This window comes from Chelonoidis abingdonii, chromosome 2, assembly GCF_003597395.2.
Source record: "Chelonoidis abingdonii isolate Lonesome George chromosome 2, CheloAbing_2.0, whole genome shotgun sequence".
Taxonomy (NCBI): domain Eukaryota; kingdom Metazoa; phylum Chordata; order Testudines; family Testudinidae; genus Chelonoidis; species Chelonoidis abingdonii.
Window position 1 is genome coordinate 1,460,511 of NC_133770.1, and position 23,575 is coordinate 1,484,085.

General features: G+C 49.0%; 1 protein-coding gene across 1 annotated transcript in view; it reads right to left on the minus strand.

The window, feature by feature from the left end:
- Positions 1 to 23,575, minus strand: part of LOC116818206 (uncharacterized) — a 204,666-nt gene that overhangs the window by 42,600 nt on the left and 138,491 nt on the right. The gene's annotated exons all lie outside the window — the stretch shown is intronic.

Consider the following 23,575-nt stretch of genomic DNA (forward strand, 5'->3'; position numbering starts at 1 on the left):
CCCACAGCGTCTGCGGGGCACACGGGAAGCTGGGCCTTGGCTGCGAGCCGCGTTCCATGGGAGCCCCATGGTTCCTGGGGGCTGTACAGGGACTGAGCAGCAGGATGGTCTAGTTATTATGTAGAATCACAGAGTTGCAGAACTGGAACGGACATAGAGGGGTCACCTGGTCCAGTCCCCTGCACTCATGCCAGGGCTAAGTATTATCCAGACCTTCCCCGACGGGTTTGTCAAACCTGCTCTTAAAACCCTCCAGTGACGGAGACTCCACAACCGCCCTGAGCAATTTATTCCAGTGCTAAATCACCCTGACAGGTAGGGAGTTTTTCCTAATGTCCAACCTAAACCTCCCTTGCTGCAATTTAAGCCCGTTGCTTCTTGTCCTGTCCTCAGAGGTTAACAAGAACAATTTTTCTCCCTCCTCCTTGTAACAACCTTTCATGTACTTGAAAACTGCTCTCAAGTCCCCTCTCACTCTTCCCTTCTCCAAACTAAACAGACCCAATTTTTTCAATCTTCCCTCATAGCTCATGTTTTCTAGACCTTAAATCATTTTTGTTGCTCTTCTCTGGACTTTCTCCAATTTGTCCACATCTTGCCTGAAATGCAGTGCCCAGAACTGGACACAATACTCCATTTGAGGCCTAATCAGAGCAGGGTAGAGCGGAAGAATCACTTCTCATGCCCTGCTTATAACTGTAACAAAGTGGGTTTTCCCTGGTTATGCTGCATATGAGTCTAACTGTTTTGCGTGGATACTGTGTGTGCCTCAGTTTCCCTGTGTATTGCACCAATGCCTGGGTGGTGGGGATAAGGGTGTGTGACTTTGCTGGGACCCTCGGGGCCACACGAGGAGGCTCCAGCTGCCTGCACGTAAGGGATGGCAGATGCTCCTCGTTAACTGAGAACCAGGAGGGGGATGCGACCAGGTGACCCTGAAAGGAAGTCACGCTACCCAGACTCCTGGCTGGCGCCATTCAGAGCAGTTCCAGAGCATCGGGCCTGTGACTGTCAGAACAACACGCCTGCTAATACAGCTCATATTTAGCTTGTGATCCAGATCCCTTTCCGCAGGCCTCCTTCCTAGGCAGTCACTGCCCATTGTGTGTGTGCAACCGATTGTTCCTTCCTAAGGGAAGCACTTTGCATTTGTCCTGATTGAATTTCATCCTGTTTACCCCAGATCATTTCTCCAGTTTCTCCAGATCATTTTGAATTTTAAGCCTGTCCTGCAAAGCACTGGCAAGTCCCCCTGCCTGAGTGCCAGGCATGGGACTGGTTGACCTATGGAGGGTCCCTTTCAGTGCCACACTTCTGCAATCCTGTGCACCCTGCCAGGCCCTGCCCAGATACTTGCTATAAGGATTATCCACATAGTGCGGCCTGAGCTTGCTGGCAGTACAGCCGGCAACCAAGAGGAGCCCAGGGCTGGGCTAGCAGGGGCTGCAGGTTGGGAGTGAGGGGCACTGGCAGAGCTGGTGGGGAGAGCTGTGACATTATGAGTGTGATCTAATATCTCACTGGAAGGTGACAGGGACAGAAAGAGTTAATTCACTCCCAGACTGACCTGACCCATGGGTGAACCTTAAGGACTTGTTAGGAAAATATGTAAATAACCAAAGCTTGGAAATGCAGCCGGCATTGGTAGAGGTAGAAGGGGAGGTGTTTGCTCAGGTCTTATGATATAAGCAAACAAGTTTTTGTCAGGGGTATTGACTTGCCTATGGAGGAAGCTACCCCAGTCTCCAAGCAGTTGTCTGTGAACAGCCCTGTATGCTGGGATAAGGGAAGTGAAATCCATGTGTCTCTGGCTTCTCTTTGTCTGTGGTGCAGACAGAAGGGGCCTTTCAGCCTGGGAGGGTTGAGAATAGTGCAATTGTCTTAGAGTTGGTTCTGGATTCAACTAAAGCCCAAGAGGGGAATGGTCCTAAGTTTGTGTCTGCTGGGGAGAATGGCTCTGTGACTAAGGTGCATCCAGTTAGTGTCCTAGCAAAATCCCAGAGACCAGACAATTCTGGTGCTTGTAATTTGCCAGTTGCTAATGTGTGGCTGGAAAAGGGTGTAGCAACTCTGTCTGCTCAGGGTGATACCCTAGCCAGGGCACAAGGGGAGCATGAAGGTGATTTGATTGTGTTACCTACTGACAGTTGGGAAACTTGTAGCAAGAAGGAGAAGGCTTCTAACCTTTTAACTATGAAGTCTATGAGTTTACCTGAAAGGGGATTGTGTAAGAATCTGGCTCATGGGCCAGTGGTGATCCTGGATGTAAGTGAGACCCAGAAAGAGTCTGTGATGGCTCAGAGAAGCGTTCCTTTAGAGCAAGCCCTAGGTGAAGAGGGTAAGGGCAGAATTTCTGTGAGGGGTGAATTGTTGCTTAGAAAAGCTCCTGGGGAGATGGACATAGGAGATGGAAGTGTTGAGAGTCTCTGGGTTAGGATAAAAGGGGTAAAAAAACAAGGGTGATGTCATGCTAGGAGTCTACTACAGGCCACCTAACCAGGTGGAAGAGGTGGATGAGGCTTTTTTTAAACAACTAACGAAATCATCCAAAGCCCAAGATTTGGTGGTGATGGGGGACTTCAACTATCCAGATATATGTTGGGAAAATAACACCGCGGGGCACAGACTATCCAATAAGTTCGTGGACTGCATTGCAGACAACTTTTTATTTCAGAAGGTTGAAAAAGCTACTAGGGGGGAAGCTGTTCTAGACTTGATTTTAACAAATAGGGAGGAACTCGTTGAGAATTTGAAAGTAGAAGGAAGCTTGGGTGAAAGTGATCATGAAATCATAGAGTTTGCAATTCTAAGGAAGGGTAGAAGGGAGTACAGCAAAATAGAGACAATGGATTTCAGGAAGGCGGATTTTGGTAAGCTCAGAGAGCTGATAGATAAGGTCCCATGGGAATCAAGACTGAGGGGAAAAACAACTGAGGAGAGTTGGCAGTTTTTCAAAGGGACACTATTAAGGGCCCAAAAGCAAGCTATTCCGATGGGTAGGAAAGATAGAAAATGTGGCAAAAGACCACCTTGGCTTAACCACGAGATCTTGCATGACCTACAAAATAAAAAGGAGTCATATAAAAAATGGAAACTAGGTCAGATTACAAAGGATGAATATAGGCAAATAACACAGGAATGCAGGGGCAAGATTAGAAAGGCAAAGGCACAAAATGAGCTCAAACTAACTATGGGAATAAAGGGAAACAAGAAGACTTTTTATCAATACATTAGAAACAAGAGGAAGACCAAGGACAGAGTAGGCCCATTGCTCAGTGAGGAGGGAGAAACAGTAACAGGAAACTTGGAAATGGCAGAGATGCTTAATGACTTCTTTGTTTCGGTCTTCACTGAGAAGTCTGAAGGAATGTCTAACATAGTGAATGCTTATGGGAAGGGGGTAGGTTTAGAAGATAAAATAAAAAAAGAGCAAGTTAAAAATCACTTAGAAAAGTTAGATGCCTGCAAGTCACCAGGGCCTGATGAAATGCATCCTAGAATACTCAAGGAGTTAATAGAGGAGGTATCTGAGCCTCTAGCTATTATCTTTGGAAAGTCATGGGAGACGGGAGAGATTCCAGAAGACTGGAAAAGGGCAAATATAGTGCCCATCTATAAAAAGGGAAATAAAAACAACCCAGGAAACTACAGACCAGTTAGTTTAACTTCTGTGCCAGAGAAGATAATGGAGCAAGTAATTAAAGAAATCATCTGCAAACACTTGGAAGGTGGTAAGGTGATAGGGAATAGCCAGCATGGATTTGTAAAGAACAAATCGTGTCAAACCAATCTGATAGCTTTCTTTGATAGGATAACGAGTCTTGTGGATAAGGGAGAAGCGGTGGATGTGGTATACCTAGACTTTAGTAAGGCATTTGATACGGTCTCGCATGATATCCTTATCGATAAACTAGGCAAATACAATTTAGATGGGGCTACTATAAGGTGGGTGCATAACTGGCTGGATAACCGTACTCAGAGAGTAGTTATTAATGGCTCCCAATCCTGCTGGAAAGGTATAACAAGTGGGGTTCCGCAGGGGTCTGTTTTGGGACCGGCTCTGTTCAATATCTTCATCAACGACTTAGATGTTGGCATAGAAAGTACGCTTATTAAGTTTGCGGACGATACCAAACTGGGAGGGATTGCAACTGCTTTGGAGGACAGGGTCAAAATTCAAAATGATCTGGACAAATTGGAGAAATGGTCTGAGGTAAACCGGATGAAGTTCAATAAAGACAAATGCAAAGTGCTCCACTTAGGAAGGAACAATCAGTTTCACACATACAGAATGGGAAGAGACTGTCTAGGAAGGAGTATGGCAGAAAGAGATCTAGGGGTCATAGTGGACCACAAGCTAAATATGAGTCAACAGTGTGATACTGTTGCAAAAAAAGCAAACGTGATTCTGGGATGCATTAACAGGTGTGTTGTAAACAAGACACGAGAAGTCATTCTTCCGCTCTACTCTGCGCTGGTTAGGCCTCAACTGGAGTATTGTGTCCAGTTCTGGGCACCGCATTTCAAGAAAGATGTGGAGAAATTGGAGAGGGTCCAGAGAAGAGCAACAAGAATGATTAAAGGTCTTGAGAACATGACCTATGAAGGAAGGCTGAAAGAATTGGGTTTATTTAGTTTGGAACGGAGAAGACTGAGAGGGGACATGATAGCAGTTTTCAGGTATCTAAAAGGGTGTCATCAGGAGGAGGGAGAAAACTTGTTCACCTTAGCCTCTAATGATAGAACAAGAAGCAATGGGCTTAAACTGCAGCAAGGGAGATTTAGGTTGGACATTAGGAAAAAGTTCCTAACTGTCAGGGTAGTTAAACACTGGAATAAATTGCCTAGGGAGGTTGTGGAATCTCCATCTCTGGAGATATTTAAGAGTAGGTTAGATAAATGTCTATCAGGGATGGTCTAGACAGTATTTGGTCCTGCCATGAGGGCAGGGGACCAGACTTGATGACCTCTCGAGGTCCCTTGCAGTCCTAGAGTCTATGACAGATTGGGTTACTGGTGTGTCGGAGCAGAACAGTTTTATGGCCGAATGCTTGAGGATGCAGGGAGGAGCAAGCAAACTCTCGCCCTCAGACCCTTTGGATTTGTGTGGTATCTCTGTAAGACAGAGTCCAGCCTTGGAATTGGTAGCAGCTAAGAAGTTAAAAGCTGGTGTTTATGTTGATATAAATTACCTGGCTGGCAGGGAGAAGACAGACTTGCTAATGGCTGTTAGCACAGAGAGCCCCCCCATCAGCCAGGGAATTCTGTTAAGCAAGAGAAATCAGGGTGTGATCCTGCAGAAGGAGGAGGAAAGAGAAAACTGAATTTTGCAAAGGGAAGCCGCAGGTTAACCCTACAATGTCAAAACCCCAATGGTATTGAGCCAAGGGTCTGGCACGACAAACATGATTATAGATGGACACTTGCAATCAATTTGTTGTTGTTGCTGATGGTGATTTTTGTAACTAGTGTGTTGCTGTTACCAAGAAACGTAAAGATGCACAATGTGCCCAGTCCTATGGACAGTCCCTTGACCATGTTAAGAGCACTGCATGAAGACACACTTTATGTTACAAGGCCTTGTTGTCCTGATGTTGCACTGCTAGTGCCTGTAAACAGTATTGGGACTTTTCAGAGGAGAAAAGACATTCCAGACCTGAGGTGCTGTATGAAAAGGGAAACTGAGGCACACTACCAAATTGCTTTCATGGCTAAATGCCAAGATTCCTACACTGTGAACAATGTTAGTATCTACATTAACTTGATGTTAATTGGGTTCCAACCATTAGCCAGAGCTTGTATGGATAAAGTAGCTGTTTTCTTTAGCCCTTGGCAAGATCACATGAGACATACAGTAACCTTGCTGCAAAAGCAGATCCAATCCACTGTTATTCTCACCAGGTTTTACCTTGAGTTTGTAAAGAGATTCAATCATGTTATTGTATTAGAGGGGTAGCCGTGTTAGTCTGGATCTGTAAAAGCAGCAGAGAATCCTGTGGCACCTTATAGACTAACAGAGGTTTTGGAGCATGAGCTTTTGTGGGTGAATACTCACTTCGTCGGATGCATGTCATCTGATGAAGCGAGTATTCACCCACGAAAGTTCATGCTCCAAAACCTCTGTTAGTCTAATCATGTTATTGAACACAAGTTTGGTAAAACCATTTCTGTTACACACTGGTACGGCAACTAACCCAACGCTAGCTGTAGTGAGACAGAACCCAGAATGGGGAGCCCTTGGGATGCAGTCAGTGATGTTTACGTCATCCCTTCCTGCAGCAATTTTGTGTTGGGGGTGTGATGTTATGAGTCTGATCTAATATCTCACTGGAAGGTGGCAGGGCCAGAAAGAGTTAATTCACTCCCAGACTGACCTGACCCAGGGCCCAACTTTAGAGACAGGTTAGGAAGGTATGTAAATGAACAGAGCTTTGAGATGCAGCCGGCATTGGTAGAGGTAGAAGGGGAGGTGTTTGCTCAGGGCTTGGGATGTCAGCAAACAAGTCTTGTCCATCGCTAGAGCTTTGATTCAAAGGTCAAAAAAGGAAGATTAACATTTAGGAAGACACATTAGATTAACATTTAGGAAGAGGGAAATAGGATTATTGTCTCTGTGTCTCTCTGAAGGTTGTGGTAACCAGTATCAGAACTGTTTAATGCAGGGGTCGGCAACCGTTCAGCGGTGCTGTGCCGAGTCTTCATTTATTCACTCTGATTTAAGGTTTCGCGTGCCAGTAATACATTTTAACGTTTTTCAGAAGGTCTCTTTCTATAAGTCTATAATATAGAATTAAACTGTTGTTGTATGTAAAATAAATAAGGCTTTCAAAATGTTGAAGAAACTTCATTTAAAATTAAATTAAAATGCAGAGCCTCCCGGACCGGTGGCCAGGACCCGGGCAGCATGAGTGCCACTGAAAATCAGCTTGTGTGCTGCCTTCAGCACCCGTGCCATAGGTTGCCTACCCCTGGTTTAATGGATAAATTACCCTGGGCTAATTGCCAGGATGTTTGGGAGAAGGAGTTAAGCCTATTGTTTTCTCAGGCCAAAAGGCTGCTGGAAATGTATAAGAGCCCTGGGACACGATCTTTCTTCATCTCAGATCTGCTTTGGGTTTCAAGAGGGGGAAACCTTAAGCCACAAGGATTGAGATCCCCAGTCACTGACTGGAGCCACCCTGAATATGGACATTGGACTGTAACCTATGGACTATTCTGAAAGGACTTTTGGTAACTACAAGCTCACCTCTGCTGTGTCTGACCTCAAGAATTGAATTCAAGTCTGTATGTAGATTGATCTTTTAACCAACACTCTTCCTTTTTTTAATAAATTTTAGCTTTGTTAACAAAGATTGGCTCTAAGTGTGTATTTTGGGTAAGATCTGTTATAATTGGACCTGGATATGTGGCTGATCCTTTGGGACTGGAAGAATCTTTTCTTTTATATGATGAGATAAGATTTTCAGGAATCATCATCATATCTGACAGGTGTGTCTGGACGGAGGCCTGAGGCTGGGCACTTTAAGGGAACTGCATGGTTTGGACTCTGAGAAACCAGTGAGGTGCTATAGAAGCTGTTTGGGGCTGGTTGGTAAATCTAAGTATTGGAAGATCCACCAGCGTTTGGGGTTTTCTGCCTCATTTTATTGGCAGTTCACCCTGATTGAGTGACCTCAGCTGGCTCCCACGGGCAGCACCGTCACAGGGGCACAGAGCTGGGCTAGCAGGGGCTGCAGGTCGGGAGTGAGTGGCACCAGCAGAGCTGGTGCGGAGCACACAGCTGGGCTAGCAAGGGTTGCAGGTCAGGAGAGAGGGGCATCAGCAGAGCTTGGGGCTGCATGGGGCAGCTGTGCCCAGTACCCTGCAGGGTGCTGGGCAGCAGGGCTCCCATGCCTCCTAGCTGGCTCCCCACAGCCTCCAGACTGGCCTATTTGGGGCTGCTGGCAGCACTAGCCACCTCCTGCCTCCACCCCCACCCCGGCTCAGCTCTGAGACTCCCCAGGTAAATGCCCAGAGCTGCCTAGCCTGGGGGCACCTGCAGGGGGACCCTCTGCCTGCCCTGTCTGGGCTCCAGCCCCCCAGCCACTGTAGCTCCCCCCATGTCCCTCCCATCAACCTTGATGAACCCCCAGCCCATGGGCATCTAGTACCCTGTGCACCCCCATCTCCCCCCTGTGCACCCCCATCTTCCTCATGCACCCCCATCTCACCCCACATGCACCCTCCCATGCACCTCCCCCATCCCCCTGGGATCCCCCCAGCCCAGCCAGCGTCGCTCACCTGCAGCCCCTGCTCCGCTCTGGCTCTGTGGCTGTGGCACTGGCTCTGCCCCATGCCCTGCTCCACCCACCGCCCCCCCCAAGCGGGTCCGAGGGATGCCATTGGCTGGCTTGGGGGGGGTGCGGCAGCGCCTGGCCCAGGGCCTAGGCTGGGCGGGAGGGTCCAGGCCCCCCCAAGGGGAGAGGAGGTGACGATGTGGAGTGGAGGGAAATACCCACCCTGGGCTTATGAGAGCCCCCCAAGCCTCACGCCTCTGCCACAGCCTGGCCCGCCGCACCCTGCCAAGAGCCACTGTTCCTGGGCCCCGCAGCCAGGGCCACCCCAGGGTCTCCATTGCCCGCTGTGCGGTGGGGGCTCTGGGGGAAGGGCACCGGCCCCTGCCAGGGAGGCCAGCGTGCACCACAGGCCCTGGCCAGCCCCCATGGCCAGGCCCCTTCAGGCATGGGCTGGGATAGGCAGGGAGGGGGGCAGAGGCGCCCGCAGGGGTCACTCCCCCTCCCCCGCCCGAGTTAATGGGTAACCCGCTGAAGCCAGGCAGTGACACGGGCCCTGTGCTGGGATCAGCGAATCCTGTCCCGCGGGAGGCTCTGGCCCCATGGCCGTTGTCCTCACCCCATGGGGACAGTGATAAGCAGGTCCCTGCCAGCAATCCACTGCCCTAGCTGCTCTGACCCCTCGATCAAACTCCAGGGCCACCCAGTGCCACTGGGAACAGGCCCAGAGCCGCCAGGATGGCTGGCCAGAGGGGCCAATGCTGTCTGGGGCCTGGGCTCACGCCAGCCCCAGCCCCCCCTCAGGTGATAACAGCACAAAACGTCTTCCCCTGCTCTGGCCCCTGCCCCCTTCTAGAGCTTGGGGTCCTGCTCCCCCTTCCCCAGGGCACAGCCATTGGGATCTCGCGGGCAAGGCCACCTAGTGCCCGAGGTCGCTGTGTTCCCTGGCCAGGGAGCCTGGCCTGGTGGCTCTGGATGTTGGGCGCCAGGTCTGACACATGCCAGGTGTTTCCTGGGTGGCCGCTGGGCACCTGCACTGGCTTTCCAGGCTTCCCTGCAGCAGCCTGGCTGTTGCCACCCGCTGGGGACTTAGTGGGGGCGGGTGGGCACCGAGCTGCCTGGCCCTGGCCCCACTGAGCAGAGGGGTGTGTTCTGGTCGCCTGTACCAGGCTTGCAAGCCAGCAGCGGTGGGAACCCACACCTGGTGCCACCCGGATGGGGCTGCAGGCAGCACCATCGTCCCTTGAGGCTGCCAGACCCTCTCCACTGCCACCCAGCAGCTGTTCGGGGTGACCCTGAACCATCTCCAGCCTGCGCCCCAGCCAGATAGGGATGCATGAGCCAGAGCAAGAGAGGGTAGCGGGGACCCCAAATACCAGGGGCCCCAAGACCCCCTGATCCCTGTGTTGCTTGGAGGGATGAGGGCCCCTGCTTGTCCCCACAGGTAAGCCCTGAGCTGTACCAAGCCCTGGTGCCTGCACCTTGCCAGCAATGCCCATGCTGGGGCTTAAACCTTGCCTGCCTGGGCACCCAAGGGCCGTGCCCATTGCAGCTGACAGGCCTTTCTCCTGGAGCGGGCACTAATGGGCACACACATGGCATTGCCCCTAATGCACTGGGGAGGCCCAGTCTTGTGGGACCATTGTCTGTGCCCAGCACCCCTGGGTGCCCCACAGGACTCACAAGCGGCAGCGCCCAGCTGACTGCCTGGCACCCACCTGATCAGCCCTGGCACGGTACCAGTGTGGGGCAGCCAGCATCCTGGTAGCCCCAGTGACCCACTCTGGAGCCACAAAGCCTCCCTCCTGCATGTTCTCCAGCCCCACACTGTGCCCGCCTGGTCTGCTGCCTCCTGCTGGTGCTCTGGAGTGCCTGGGGGCCCAGGTGAGCCCAGCAGTGGGTGCTTTGGCCAGTCCGCAGGGGGGACCTGCAGCGGTGGTGCCAGGCCTGTTCCCGAGAGCTGCTGTGCCCTTCGAAAGGGCAGAAATGGCCCCCAGCGCCGGGGCATGAGCAGGTGAAGCTCCTTCGGTGCCAGTCCGTGAGCAGGGAGCAGTGCCTGGGTAGGAACAGTTCGCATCCGGCACTGGGCAGGACAGACTAGTTCTCCCCCAGCGCACCAAGCCCGAGAGCGTCTCCAGCTAGCGAGGCGGGTGTGATGCAGCAGGGAGCCGGGCGACCGACCTGGGAATGTCTGGTTTCACTGGGGCTGTCTGCATGGGGGAGCGGGACAGGACCTGAGCCTTTAACCGGAGCCGGAAGGGGGCTGAGGCCAGGTGACACCTTTGCCCGGCAACTGGACAAAGACTGGAGGAGGAGCCAGGGGGGAGGCTGGGTGAGATGCCTGGAGGGGGGTCTGGGGAAGCAGAGGGAACCCCAAGTCTGAGGTCTAAGCTCCCTGCCCCCCAGAGGGACCTGGCTGGGGGGTCCTGGTTGTACCTACAAGCCCTGCTTGGGACTGTGTCCTGTTGTCTAATAAACCGTCTGTGTTACTGGCTGGCTGAGAGTCCCGGGGAATCGCAGGACGTGGGGTGCAGGGCCCGGACTCCCCCACACTCTGTGACAGGCACTAACGACCCTGGCAGGCAGCACTGACTCCAGGAAGGGTTTTTATACTGTCCCAAGTGAGCTTCTCAGAAACAAAGGCAGGAGATGCAGAACTTTACTAAGCTACTGTACCTGGCCAGGGCTGGTGCAACCATATAGGTGAACTAGGCGGTCGCCTAGGGCACTAGGATTTGCGGGGGGGCCACCATGTTCTTCGGCAGCAACCTCAATGGCTGGATCTTCGGCTACCCCAGTCGCTACCGGCATTTAGGCAGAGGGAGCTGGGGCAGGGGTGTAACATTATTGATATTAACTGGGACCATATAGAACATGGGTTGCAACCAAGGTCCTGTAGTGGCACCAAATCCTATGTAAAGGGGGTCATATAAGGTGTCTAAGACCAGGTTACGGGTTACTGGTTAGGATTATGCTGTCTGTGTGTCTGTATTTCATTTTTGTAGTTGAAGTTATGAATATTGGGGGGGAATGTCTGTATTTCAAACTTGGCTGGGTTACTGGGAAAGATCCCAGACAAGTTGGTGTCAGCTCTGCTTAGCCTGCTTGATGGCCCATTAAGGACCATCATCTACACAACTGACCCATTGAGAGGAGGTGGATACGCCTTGTGACTCAGCAGGTGTGCAGAAACTGGCCCATGTGACTGCAGACTCCATTTTGCTGTAACTTTCCACAGTAGGAACAAAGAAGTGTTCTTACACCTGGAAAAGTCTATATAAGGCGAAGGCCTCATCTCCATCTTGTCTTCAATCCTGCTTCTTACCTCTGGAGGGACTTTGCTACAAGCTGAAGCTCTGCACAAGGACTGATGACCCATCCCAGCGGGGGATGTTCCAGAGACTTGATTTGAACCTGCAGTTTACTTCATCACTGCTACAAGCCTGAAGTAAGAACTTTGCCATCACTGTATGTAATTGATTCCATTTAACCAATTCTAGCTCTCATCTCTATCTTTTCCCTTTATGAATAAACCTTTAGATTTTAGATTCTAAAGGATTGGCAACAGCGTGATTTGTGGGTAAGATCTGATGTGTATATTGACCTGGGTCGGGGCTTGGTCCTTTGGGATCGAGAGAACCTTTTTCTTCCTGGGGTGTTGGTTTTCATAATCATTCATCCCCAGGAGTGTGGGACTGGTGGTGATACTGGGAGACTGGAGTGTCTAAGGAAGTTGCTTGTGTGACTTGTGGCTGGCCAGTGGGGGTGAAACCGAAGTCATTTTTGTCTGGCTGGTTTGGTTTGCCTTAGAGGTGGAAATACCCAGCCTTGGGCTGTGACTGCCCTGTTTGAGCAATTGGTCCTGATTTGGCACTCTCAGTTGGTCCCGCCAGAACCACATCGTCACAGTGGCGTAGTCGGCAGGCCACAGAACCAGGTCAATTAAGCTCTTGGTCAGAACCCCACGCTACCCAAATTGGAATTTTTGGTAGTGAGAGTTTGGTTGGTTAAGAGCAGTTGCAATGGGTGAGCAAGGAACATATGAGGGTCTTGACAAAAAAGCCCTGGAAGATTTGTGTTCAGAAAAAGGGAGTAAGCTTTAGAAAGAAAGCTACAAATCAAGAACTGAGAGATCTGTTAATGGGCAGTGATCAGGAGGCAGGAGCACAGCCCTTACCTGACACTACAGAGACTGCAGAAGGAATTTGAATGAAAGAGGCAGTGAATAAACTGCAATGGGAGGATGAAGAGAAAATAGCAGATCTGCGATTGCAGGAAAGGCAGAGAAAAGCCAAAATAGAAGAAAAAACTCGTAGGGGAGTCTGGAATACTGGCTGCAGAGAGAGAACTCACAAGATGCAGCAGAAGACTCACAAGATGGAACAGGAGACAGCCAGATGGCAGCTCCAAGTAATGGAGAGCGGAGAAAGTCATCGCCACCTGGCACTCCACATACCCACTGCCAGGAGAAGAACTGAAAAGATGTGTCCCAGTTACAAATAATAAGGATATAGAGGAGTGTTTGTCCACCTTTGAGCGCCTCTGCACTCTGTACCAGATCCCTGAGGAGCAGCGAATTGCCTGTCCGCTGACCAGACTGACTGGAAAAGCCAGGAGGTATTTATGATTTGGGGGAACAAGAAGCCTTGGATTACGGGCGGTTTAAAGATGCTGTGTTAAGGCGTTCAGCGTTACTCCTGATTCTTACAGAGTCAAGTTTAGAAAGTTAAAATGTCTAATGACTGTACTTTTGTGGAATGTGCTCATAAGCTGATGGGTTTTGTTAAAAGTGGGTGATGGGAGCAAAGGCGCATGGGAGTTTGAAAAGCTGCTGGATTAATAACTTTGGAACAGTTCTTAAACATTGTGCCTGACCATGTGAGAGCAGCTGTGTGTGATAGGGACCCTGAGTCAGTCCTACGGGCTGCAGAGATTGCAGATGCCCATGCCCAAAATAGGGCTCGGGAAGGGTATAAACCCCACCATTCTCCCCAGTTTAGAGGAGGGAAGGATGTAAAGGTAAACCTGGCCCTGACTCTTATAAGGTGGCTCATGGGGGCGCAGAGATAGGAACTCTCACCCCAAACATAAACAGGTCACATGCTATCACTGTGGGATGCTTGGCCCCATGAGACCAGATTGCCCGACCCTAAAGGCAGCCCAAAACCAGCAACCCCGAAAGCCACAGTAGATGCCAATTCCATTATTCTGAGCACCCAGGTTGAGCCAAGCCACAACGCACCACCTCAAGTCCAGGTGTGAGCAGAGCAGTGGCCAGTGCAACCCTCTCGTCTCCAGTGCTCTGGGAGGAAGGGATCAGCTCACCAGCTATGTCAAAACTAAGGCTTGGCAAGGAAGTGAGAGGTTTATTAAGGAGGCAAAGGTCAATGGTGCTGAATGCATGGATGGCGAGACACTGGCTCGGGTGTACTATAGTCAAGGGACATCTGGTGAAGCAGAGGACATGTTGCCTGGGGAATATGTGACGGTAGTGGCTCTATCTGAGTACTCTGTGGACCTGCCAATGGCTAGAATCCACCTTGTGAGTGGACGGCTTTAAAGGGGACGTGAAGGCTGCAGTCCGAGATTTAATTCCGGCTGATGTTTTGGTAGGAAATAACATACTGGGGGTGCCTAGCCAAGTTGAATGTGGGAGCCAGGTCACAGAGGGAGTTTGGGTCTGCGGCAGATGCCCTGACTGATGGCAGTGAGGGGATGGCGAACAGACAGAGAGTGTCTCTCAAAATGAATCAGGGGAAGTTTGTCTGAAATGTCAAGAGGGTTTTGAATTCAACAAAACCCAGGGTGAATTCATAGTGGCTCAGCAAAGTGATGTATCTCTAGAGAGAGCCAGGAATGATGCTCAGAATCAGGTCCAGCCAGTGAAGAGAGAGGCAGATTTTTTATGCAGGATGGCTGTTGTATAGGAGCGCTCCCAGGGGAAATAAAAATTCCCAAACGGCAGCTCGCAAACAGTTGTGGTGCCAAAGAGGTACCGCAATGAGTTGTTGAAGTTGGCTCATGATGGTCCATTTGCAGGACATCTGGGTATAGGCAAAACGTGTACAGGCTGGAGCAAAATTTTCTACTGGCTCACCTCTTTGAGATGGTGAGGGAATTACTGCAGAAGCTGTGAACTGTGTCAACAAGTGGGTAAGGGGCTGAAAGGGGGCCTAGCAAGGTGCCCCTCCAGCCTCTGCCCGTTATAGGGGAGGCTTTTGCCAGAGTGGCTGTGGATATTGTGGGGCCATTCCCAAAACCTTCCAGAAATGGGAAAAAATACATCCTGGTGCTGGTAGACTTTGCTACCAGATATCCAGAGGCTGTAGCCTTGGCTAACATTGAGGCAGAGACAGTGGCAGTGGCTTTGTTCTCTATTTTTAGCAGAGTGGGCTTTCCCAAGGAAATACTGTCTGGCCGTGGATCTAACTTCATGTCTATAGTTTTCAAGCAGTTGTGGGAATTATGTGGGGTGAAGCACCTGAAAGCTGCTCCCTACCACCCCCAGACTAATGGTCTAGTGGAAAGGCTCAATGGAACCTTAAAGTCTATGTTGAAAATGTACATGGATAGACGCCAGAATGACTGGGATGTTCTACTGCCATATCTATTATATGCATACAGGAGTGTAACCCAAGAGTCTACAGGGTTTGCTCCCTTTGAACTGCTCTACGGAAGGCAGGTCCAGGGGCCCCTAGATTTGGTTCGTGACTCATGGGAGGGTCAGGTGGAGGATACAGAGCAGCCGGTGGCTGAATATGTGGCTCAGTTCAGCAGGGAGAGTTTGCAAGAGATGATGAAGTTGGTTGAGCACAATCTGAAAGAGAGCCAAGATACTCAGAAGGCCTGGTATGACAGAGATGCTCAGGAGAGAGCGTTTGAAATAGGGGACATGGTCTTGGTGCTAGATCCGGTCCGGAGGAACAAAATGAAGGATGTTTGAACTGGACCCATGGAGGTAGTGGAAAGAATTAATGAGGTTACCTATGATGTGAGGAAACCCCATGGTCGAGGAATTGTGCAGACAGTGCATGTGAACAGAATGAAGGCCTACCATGCAAGGGAGGTAAATGTGAACATAATCTGTTGTGTTGAGGAAGAGGCAGGGTCCATCCCTTTGACTGACATGGTTGCTGAAAGCCAGGAGGAGACGCCTCTCGAGAGCATTGAGATGGGGGAGGGTTTAGCCCCCCCTCAAAGGGAGGAGTTGCTGATGTTGTTAAAACACCGCAGGCGAACATTCTCCAACAGGCCAGGGCTCACAGATAGGATGACACACTCCATTCAGACGGTGGGGCCCCGCCCAGCCCCCAGCAGAGCTTACAGGGCCAAGGGAGAGTTGCAAAGGCAGATCCAGGAAGAGGTGGAAAGCATGTTGGCAATGGGAGTAATTACCCAATCCATGAGCCCCTGGGACTCTCCCATTCTGATGGTGCCAAAGAAGGATAAGACCATGAGGTTTTGTGTGGATTACAGGAAGCTAAATGCTATCACTCAGCCTGACCCTTACCCCACACCCAGGATAGAGGATCTGTTAGATACGCTGGGGGGCGGGGGGGCAAGTTTATAAGCACCCTAGATCTGACCAGGGGGTATGGGCAGATTCCCCTAGATGCTGATGCACAAGAGAAATCCACTTTCATAGTGGAATCGGGCCTGTATGAGTTCAAGGTGTTGCCCTTTGGGATGCGTAATTCAGGGGCTACTTTCATTAGACTTATAAACGAGGTCCTACGGGGATTAGAATCTTTTGCCAGGGCCTATATAGACGACCTGGCCATCTTCAGCAGTTCGTAGCAAGATCACTTTAACCACATAGGGATTGTGCTGCCCCGGCTCAGGGAGGCCAATCTAACTGTTAAGGTTTCTAAATGCAGAATGGGAGCTGCTGAGGTGACCTACCTGGAGCACAGGGTGGGCAATGGGCGACTGCGCCCTGAGCCTTCAAAGGTGGAGGCCATTAAGAACTGGCCTATCCCTAAGACCAAGAAGCAGGTCCAATCGTTCATTGGTCTGGCCAACTATTACAGGAGGTTTGTTCAGGGATTCAGTGACATTGTTGCTCCCATCACAGACCTGACGAAAAAGGAAAAACCAGACCGGGTGCAATGGACGGAGGCCTATGAGCAGGGATTTCAAAGCATAAAAACCTTCTGAAAGGTCTTCTATGCTGGGTAAGGCCGCAAAGCTGCTTTCCCTTGCTCCCTGGGCCTTCCCACTCTGGCAGGGGTCAAGGACTGCAGTACTGTCAGACATGGGTAAGACCCAGGCCAGTAAAGTTCTGTAGCAGCCTTACCTTGGTGCGCCGATTCCCTGGTGCCCTACGAGAGGGATGTCATGGAGGTACAGGGCCGGTACAAGGATGTTTTGCGCCAGGAAAACTTCACTTGTGGCCATCGCCCTGACCTGAGCAACCCCCTCAGGCACCCCACCCAACTGAGGCAACCCTGCCTTGTGCAGCCCTCCCTCTTGCCGAGGCCCCCTCCCCCGCCTCAGCCCCGCCCCTGCCTTCCTCCCTGAGCACACCGTGGTGCTTCACTTCTCCACTCCCAGACTCGTGCCAATCAGCTTAGGTGCAGGGGGTGCAATCTAGAGGTGGGAGAAGTGAAGCAGTATGAACATGCTTGGGAGGGAGGACGGGCTGGGGGCAAGTCTGGGCTGGCGAGTTCCCCTGTGTGCCGCTCCCCCCCACTTGCTGCAGAGCCCTCCCTGTGCCCCCTGTACGAGTGGTTCTGGCGACCCAACTGAGTAGTGTCAATCAGGACCAAGTGCTCAAACAGGGCAGTCACACCCTAAAGGGCTGGGTTTCTCCACTCAAGGCAAACCAACCAGCCAGACAAAAATGATTCGGTTTCACCCCACTGCTAACCACAGTCACACGAGCAATTCCCTTAGACACGTCCAGTTCCCAGTAATCCCCACCATGCCACCCGTCCTGGGGAGAAATGGTTACTGGAACCACACCCCAGGAAAGAAAAAGGTTTCTCGATCCCAAAGGACAAGCCCCAGACCCAGGTCCAATTCAATATGTTTATTTAGAGAATATTTTAAATAGGGATGATACAACAGAGTTGGCATGTCTAGTCAGTAGGGTCTCATCCGGGGCAACATACAAGTATGGGGGGACGCTGGTATTTTGGTTATTGGTTAGCATATAGTAGATAAGTCTGTAAATGTCCCAACTGCGGGGTGTACGGTTGGTAGGGTCAAAGATATAGTAGGGGCAAGTGAGGTACACAGCTCTCTAAGGTACAATAGTCCATGATTAGAGCAAGCAGGCCGGTAATGGACAGGTCCGCTCAACGAGGTGAATCCAGATCGGTGGTTCACCTCAGGGGTGTATTAGTAGGGGGGGTGAGGGTTTTCCCTCCCCCGTGGGTGATGGAGCACATCGGTCACTCTAGTCCACAGGCGGTGGCCGGTTGAGTGTTCAGTGTAGATGTCTGAACCCAGATAGTGGTCCGGCCATTCAAAAAAAAAAATCTCACACAGGAATTCATTGAATGATCCATCCGCTGCCATCCACTCCAGGCTCTGGCCGTCAGAGGCTAGGAACACCCAAGAGCATGTTTGGCATCCCTGCACATTCCTGTAATAGTCCTTGATGAACTATTCTCTTCCCGTAGCTTCCTGTACTATAACCTATTTTTCTATAACAGAGGTAAAACAAATCTCCTTTCTGTGCTATGCACCCAAGACAAATTAAAGCTATCTGTTTGGTCTTATCTGCGTGCAAAACTAACTTCCATCTGTATTATAGTGAAATTATTATGGTTATCATCATCTAAAAATAGTGCCAGCCTTATGTCACTCTCTCAGATGTACATCATCATTATTGGCATCTGCATGATTCAAGTGCGTCAGGAGCAGCATCAGGTGCTATGTTGTAATCACCATAAATCAAGGATAGTGTAACTACATTGTAAGTTATGTGGTATCAAAGAACAAAGAACTTTTTGATCTTAAGAACAAGGTCAGAGGGGGAAGAAGGTATGGCCGGTGGTTAACACAACACTATAGTTAAGGGATTTATGGTCGATATAATTCACATCATTCTGCTATGGGCCATCTACGGCTGGTACAAAAAAGCCCCAGAGTGGGGTGAAGTGAGTACCTTGGAGAGTACCTCTTGGACATGGGGTCTCCAAGTGCTCTGGGTCAGCTCTGCAATCACCTCTGAAACAAGCCCTACGAAGGGCTGCAGTGTTTTAGAGGAATTCCCACACACCAGCAAAGGCTATTGAACAAGCACCCAGTTTTCCCAGCGGACATAGCTGATCTTCTCCCACGTTGTTTTCTGATGCTTGCGGCGAATCTGGGATTGATTCTAGCTCCTGATCACAGAGCTTCCTGTAGCTGTGAACCCTTGACGAAAGTCATTTATGTAACCCTGTACCTGTCATCCCCCATCTATTAAAAGGGACGATGAATGTCTAGATCTCATAGGTATATGCTCAGATAGCTACTATTAATGGGAGTCAATTCAAGACCTAAGGTAGATGACAAGTCAATAGACTCTCTACAGATGACAGCACAGATTCCACAGTTTTTCAGGGGGCAGGGAAGCAGGAGGGAGATAAAATGGCTTCTAAAGCCACCTATGTATTTCCAGCCTATGGATTGCTGCAGGGGCTGGAGTGGATCCTGTCATAACTTTGGCAGCACAGTAGCTGAGCATATGGCAGCTCACTGCCCGTGACGTGCCCTGTTAGGCAGTTTGCCACCTCTTGAGGTTATGAAACCTAGGATACCTGGGATGATCCTGGGGCCCACAAAACTGGTCAGCTGGCAGTGTTACTGAGCACTCCTTACAGATTTCCCTTCAATAGCTAGCTCACAAAAGGGATGATCCTGGAAAATTTGGGCAGGTGGGAAAAACCTAAGTCGCCATTGAAGTCACAACATTGTTTTGGAATCTCTGCAGTGCTGTTTGTACTGGGCCCTGTCGCCAAACATTGGGCCTATTCTCAGTATTGCCCTATGCCAGGTCTCATGGAAGGAAGCGTCATGTCTCTGCCTGGGCAGCACCAACACTTAGGGATATTCACCCTCAAGCTGGAATACATGGGCAGGCTTTGTGGCACTTTCACCTGTGTGCAGGGGCCAGGATAGCGGTGAAGATATTTATCCCTGCGGTGAAATCCTTGGCCCCACTAAAGTCAATGGCAAAAACTTGCTCATATTCACTCCAACATTTTTAACAAGGGGGGAGCTAAAGGAAAATACAATTACAGAATGGCCACCTATAACACCATGCTTCAACCTCACTTGCACATATGGCACCTAGTCTCATGCCAAAGCTTGTACAAAAGAGTCAGAAAGAATGTCATTATCAATTAGTACCACCATTGGACTAGACAAAGCCCTTTTTTCAATACCGAAAGGAAATTATTGCAATTCATTTCTAATAACGTTGATTGATGCAAGTTACTATCTGGTTCAAGATTAGACTGTCAACTTCATTTAGGGCCAGAGCACTGACAATGAAAAAGTACTGGCACGTTATATGCATAACTTGGCTAAAAAAATTCTTGTATGGCGGTACCAGAGGTACATGAAAGATTTCAAAGAGGAAAAAGACTTTGTCCCAAGATGGTTATATAGGGATATGTTTTTGAACAGGGTTCTTAAGCCGTATGATGCTCATTAAAGTCAACCAGAAGTTTAAGCTTAAACCCCATTCCCGGCTTGATGTTTCTGCTGTACGCATGCTGTTGAAGCCTAGTTCAGGTGCAAGCGTAAGTGGATAATACATGAGCTAAGAACATCTATCTTTGCCCTTAGCGATCAGTAGTTATGACATGAGAAGTTCATTTGCTAGTTTGTATTTTGCATTGTTCACTTCCTCCTGACAACTTACCCCTTTGACTCCCTACTTTGAAGGAGGGAACCCCACGATTTTCATGCAGTGCTCAGTTTAACTGGCCTCACACCACTTGCTGGTTGCCATTCTTCTTCCCTTTTCTGACTTCTTTACTTCATGGGTCCAAAATGCCAAAGTAGTTCATGTACTTATCCTGGATTATCATTGTTTTTAAAATCACTACAGGGCAATGTCAGAATTTTCAGAAGGGCTGGGACTCTGCACTAGCATATTGCAAATGCTGGCTGCTTTGTGTTTTAAGGCACTTTAAGCCATGAAGTACAGGTCTTGCTATCATCCGGATGCCAGTATGATTGTGATACTGGCCAGGTTTGAGCGTTCAGGAAACCACTAGAATCCTGCTGGAACCACACGTGTTTCTCAGTTTAACCTCATATACACCTGCCTGGCCTGCACCACAACACACCGGCTTAAGTCTAGATTGGGGAATTTATGCATGGCCCTCTCTATAATAGCATGGCACTTGGATTGTATGCACTCGCACAGTAGGGGTCTTTGGTCATGACTGAGGCTCCACAAATTTACACATTTGTGTGGACGCTGTATGCTCCCGGAAGACACCAGTGAGATTTGTGCCTCAAGTAGAAAAGTTTACACTAGGTTGCACTTGCACCAGCTACTTGTTGCCACAGACAGTAATGGCGGATAGTTCAGTTAATGGGTTCATAATGGGATAACTGACACTCTTTCATTTTTATCAGTGTGATCAATTTCCTTTTCTGAATTAGACTGGGACCCAGAAAAAAGCCTGTGTGTTCTCAATTTTCGGCAAAGCTTAAACCTGGGGATTTTTTTTACTTTTCCTTAATGATCAGAATAAGACAAATTACCTTGGACCTCATTTATAATAAGTATTCGTTTATCAGTTTATAATTTTAATCTCTCAATTCTCCTTTCCTTTGCATTTCTGGTTCTATCATACTCCAGCTTCCCCTTTAACATGGTGGAACTGGCGCTGTTCAGTAGTGATTTCTGATGTGGTTCAGGTTTTGGATCTATGCAGAAGACCTGCATTATGTTTGCAGACAGATGTCAGGCATCAGTCTGATATGGGCCTGGTCTGGTTCAACTGAATCTGTGCTAACCTCCCATTAACTTCACTGGGGCGCAGGGTCCCTCGTATTGTTGCAGAAGGCAGGCAGTTGTGATCCTATTGAGTCTAGGAAGGCAACCAGTATTTCGAACGTCTCCATTGCATAGTCGCTGTTATTAGAGATTGCAGTTCACTGTGAAGAATAAGTTACAAAATTCTTATCTCAATAGAATCCTTCTGGAAGCTGGGAACCACCTGGCTGTGGATAAGTCCTGGAGGCACTTCATGCATGCTGCCATTTTTCTTCAGTTTGTCCGAGCGAAGAAATGAAGAATTGGGGTACAGCTGTAAAGTCCCTGATGTTGTAAGTGTGACAGTTTTAGTAGGCATTCAGAAAATAGTTCTGGATATATATGAGTGAATATTCCTTAAGTCCCTCTTAGCCACTTGGGATAACAAATGGTTACTTTTTGCTAACCCATGTCCGTTCATTTTTACTCTGAACGTGTTACACTACATCGTGCAGTCTTTTGTTACATTTATCTTTGGCACCGTTATGAGTCTCTCATTGGACTAGCTCAAACCATCTGGTAATATTTTTATATATAGCTACTAGGAACTATTATTGTAGCTGTCGTAGCCCAAGTCCAGGTCTTATTTAGACGCTTATCATGAATCTCTGAAAAACGGCTCCCGTAAGTTAGAGGCTCTGCCATCTTTAAAGGAAAAGTAGTCATTCCATATTATGACTATTGTAATGGAGGCCAGGAAGCACATTCATTTACTTCAACAGAGAGAGGACATTCTTTCCAAGTCAGTTCAGCTACCAGTGCCTTGCAATCAACCACAAAAAGTCAGTGTGTGAAAACACGCCATCTAAATTTAGACAGGTGTTTCGTACTTTAACTTGGTCTCAGCTCAGCTTCTAGAAATCGATTTGTGCTTAAAGAAAACCTTGGCATATTATGCGACTCAAACACCAATGCAAGCAAAAACTCCAGATAATTACCCCTTGAAATGGCAATTATTAAAAATAGACTCCTAAAGTTCATTCATGCACTGAATGGGTTTGGAGTGGATATGATCTTACGCCTCAGTGAAACAAAGCACAAGCTATTTGCCCAACTTTCCAGCAATGTCGTATTGCAACTGAAGTTGAACTGAAGCTACTTCCCCTCCTTGAAATATAAACGAGATGCTAAGTTGTTCATAAGCAGCTCAGGAACTTTAGGAAAATTGATGCCTTAAAAATGTAAGGCCTCGCGTACCGCTAAAACCATTTCCCATCTCTGAAATTCCTCTCAAGCACACTCATCACCTCTCTTATTCTTCTTCTTACACCGTTCTCACTCTTGCTACTCCTTTCCCTTCAGAATACAGACATGCTTCAATTCTCCCATCTTAAAAAAATGAAAATCTTGCCCTTCACTTCACTTGCCTTTCTAACATACTGCCCCCATCTCTCTTCTCCCTTTTTATCTTGAACACAGTTTACAGTCACTGGAGTTCCTTCTCCTCAATTCCATTTCTAGATCCCTTCCAGTCTGGCTTTGCTCCCTTTGAATCCGACTCTCACCAAAATCTCTAATAACTTCTTCTAGACACGACAGAACCAATACATCCATCTCATCCTCCTTGACCCCGTCAGATGCCTCGACTCCCAGTATACTATACCTCTTCCTTGAAAATCTTGGCTGGCCGTAACTCTGCCCTCTCCTGGTTTCTCTTCCTATCTTCTCTAATTGCTCCGTTCAGCGTGTACTTTTCCTGGAGGATCCTCCATCTTCACCCCATCCCCTCCAACTTTCTGTGGGGATCTCACAAGGCCTCTGTTCTTGTCACCTTCTCATCTTTCCCTTTCCACCTTAATTTTTGGCTAATGTTCATCTCGCCAAACATAAACTAAATTACCATCTCTGTGCTGACAAACTCTGAGTTTCATCTCTCATGCACAGACTGTCTCTTTTTGTCTACATTAAAATCTTGGCCTGGTCTCTCGACATCTCTTCATGCTGTTCTAGCCAATCAATTCAAGTTCAACATGGCTAAAACGTACTCCTACATCTTCTCCTCAACCTTTCACAAACTTTCTCCCTACCTCCTTTCTTGATCACATGGACAAACATACATCCTGCCTGTCACTCAGGCCTGTAAAACTTCTCTCTCAAGGTCCTTCAGACCCAGGCTATGTCTAAACTCTGCAATCTTCTGACAAACATTCTCAAGGCCGGTCTACACTGGGGGAGGTAGGTCGGAACATCGACCTAAGATAACGCAACCTTCAGCTACACGAGAAATAGCATAGTGAAGTCGACATATTCTTAAGTTCGAATTACCTCATGGTCCTTCACAGTGCGGGGACAACTGCCCACCACTTCCCCGCAC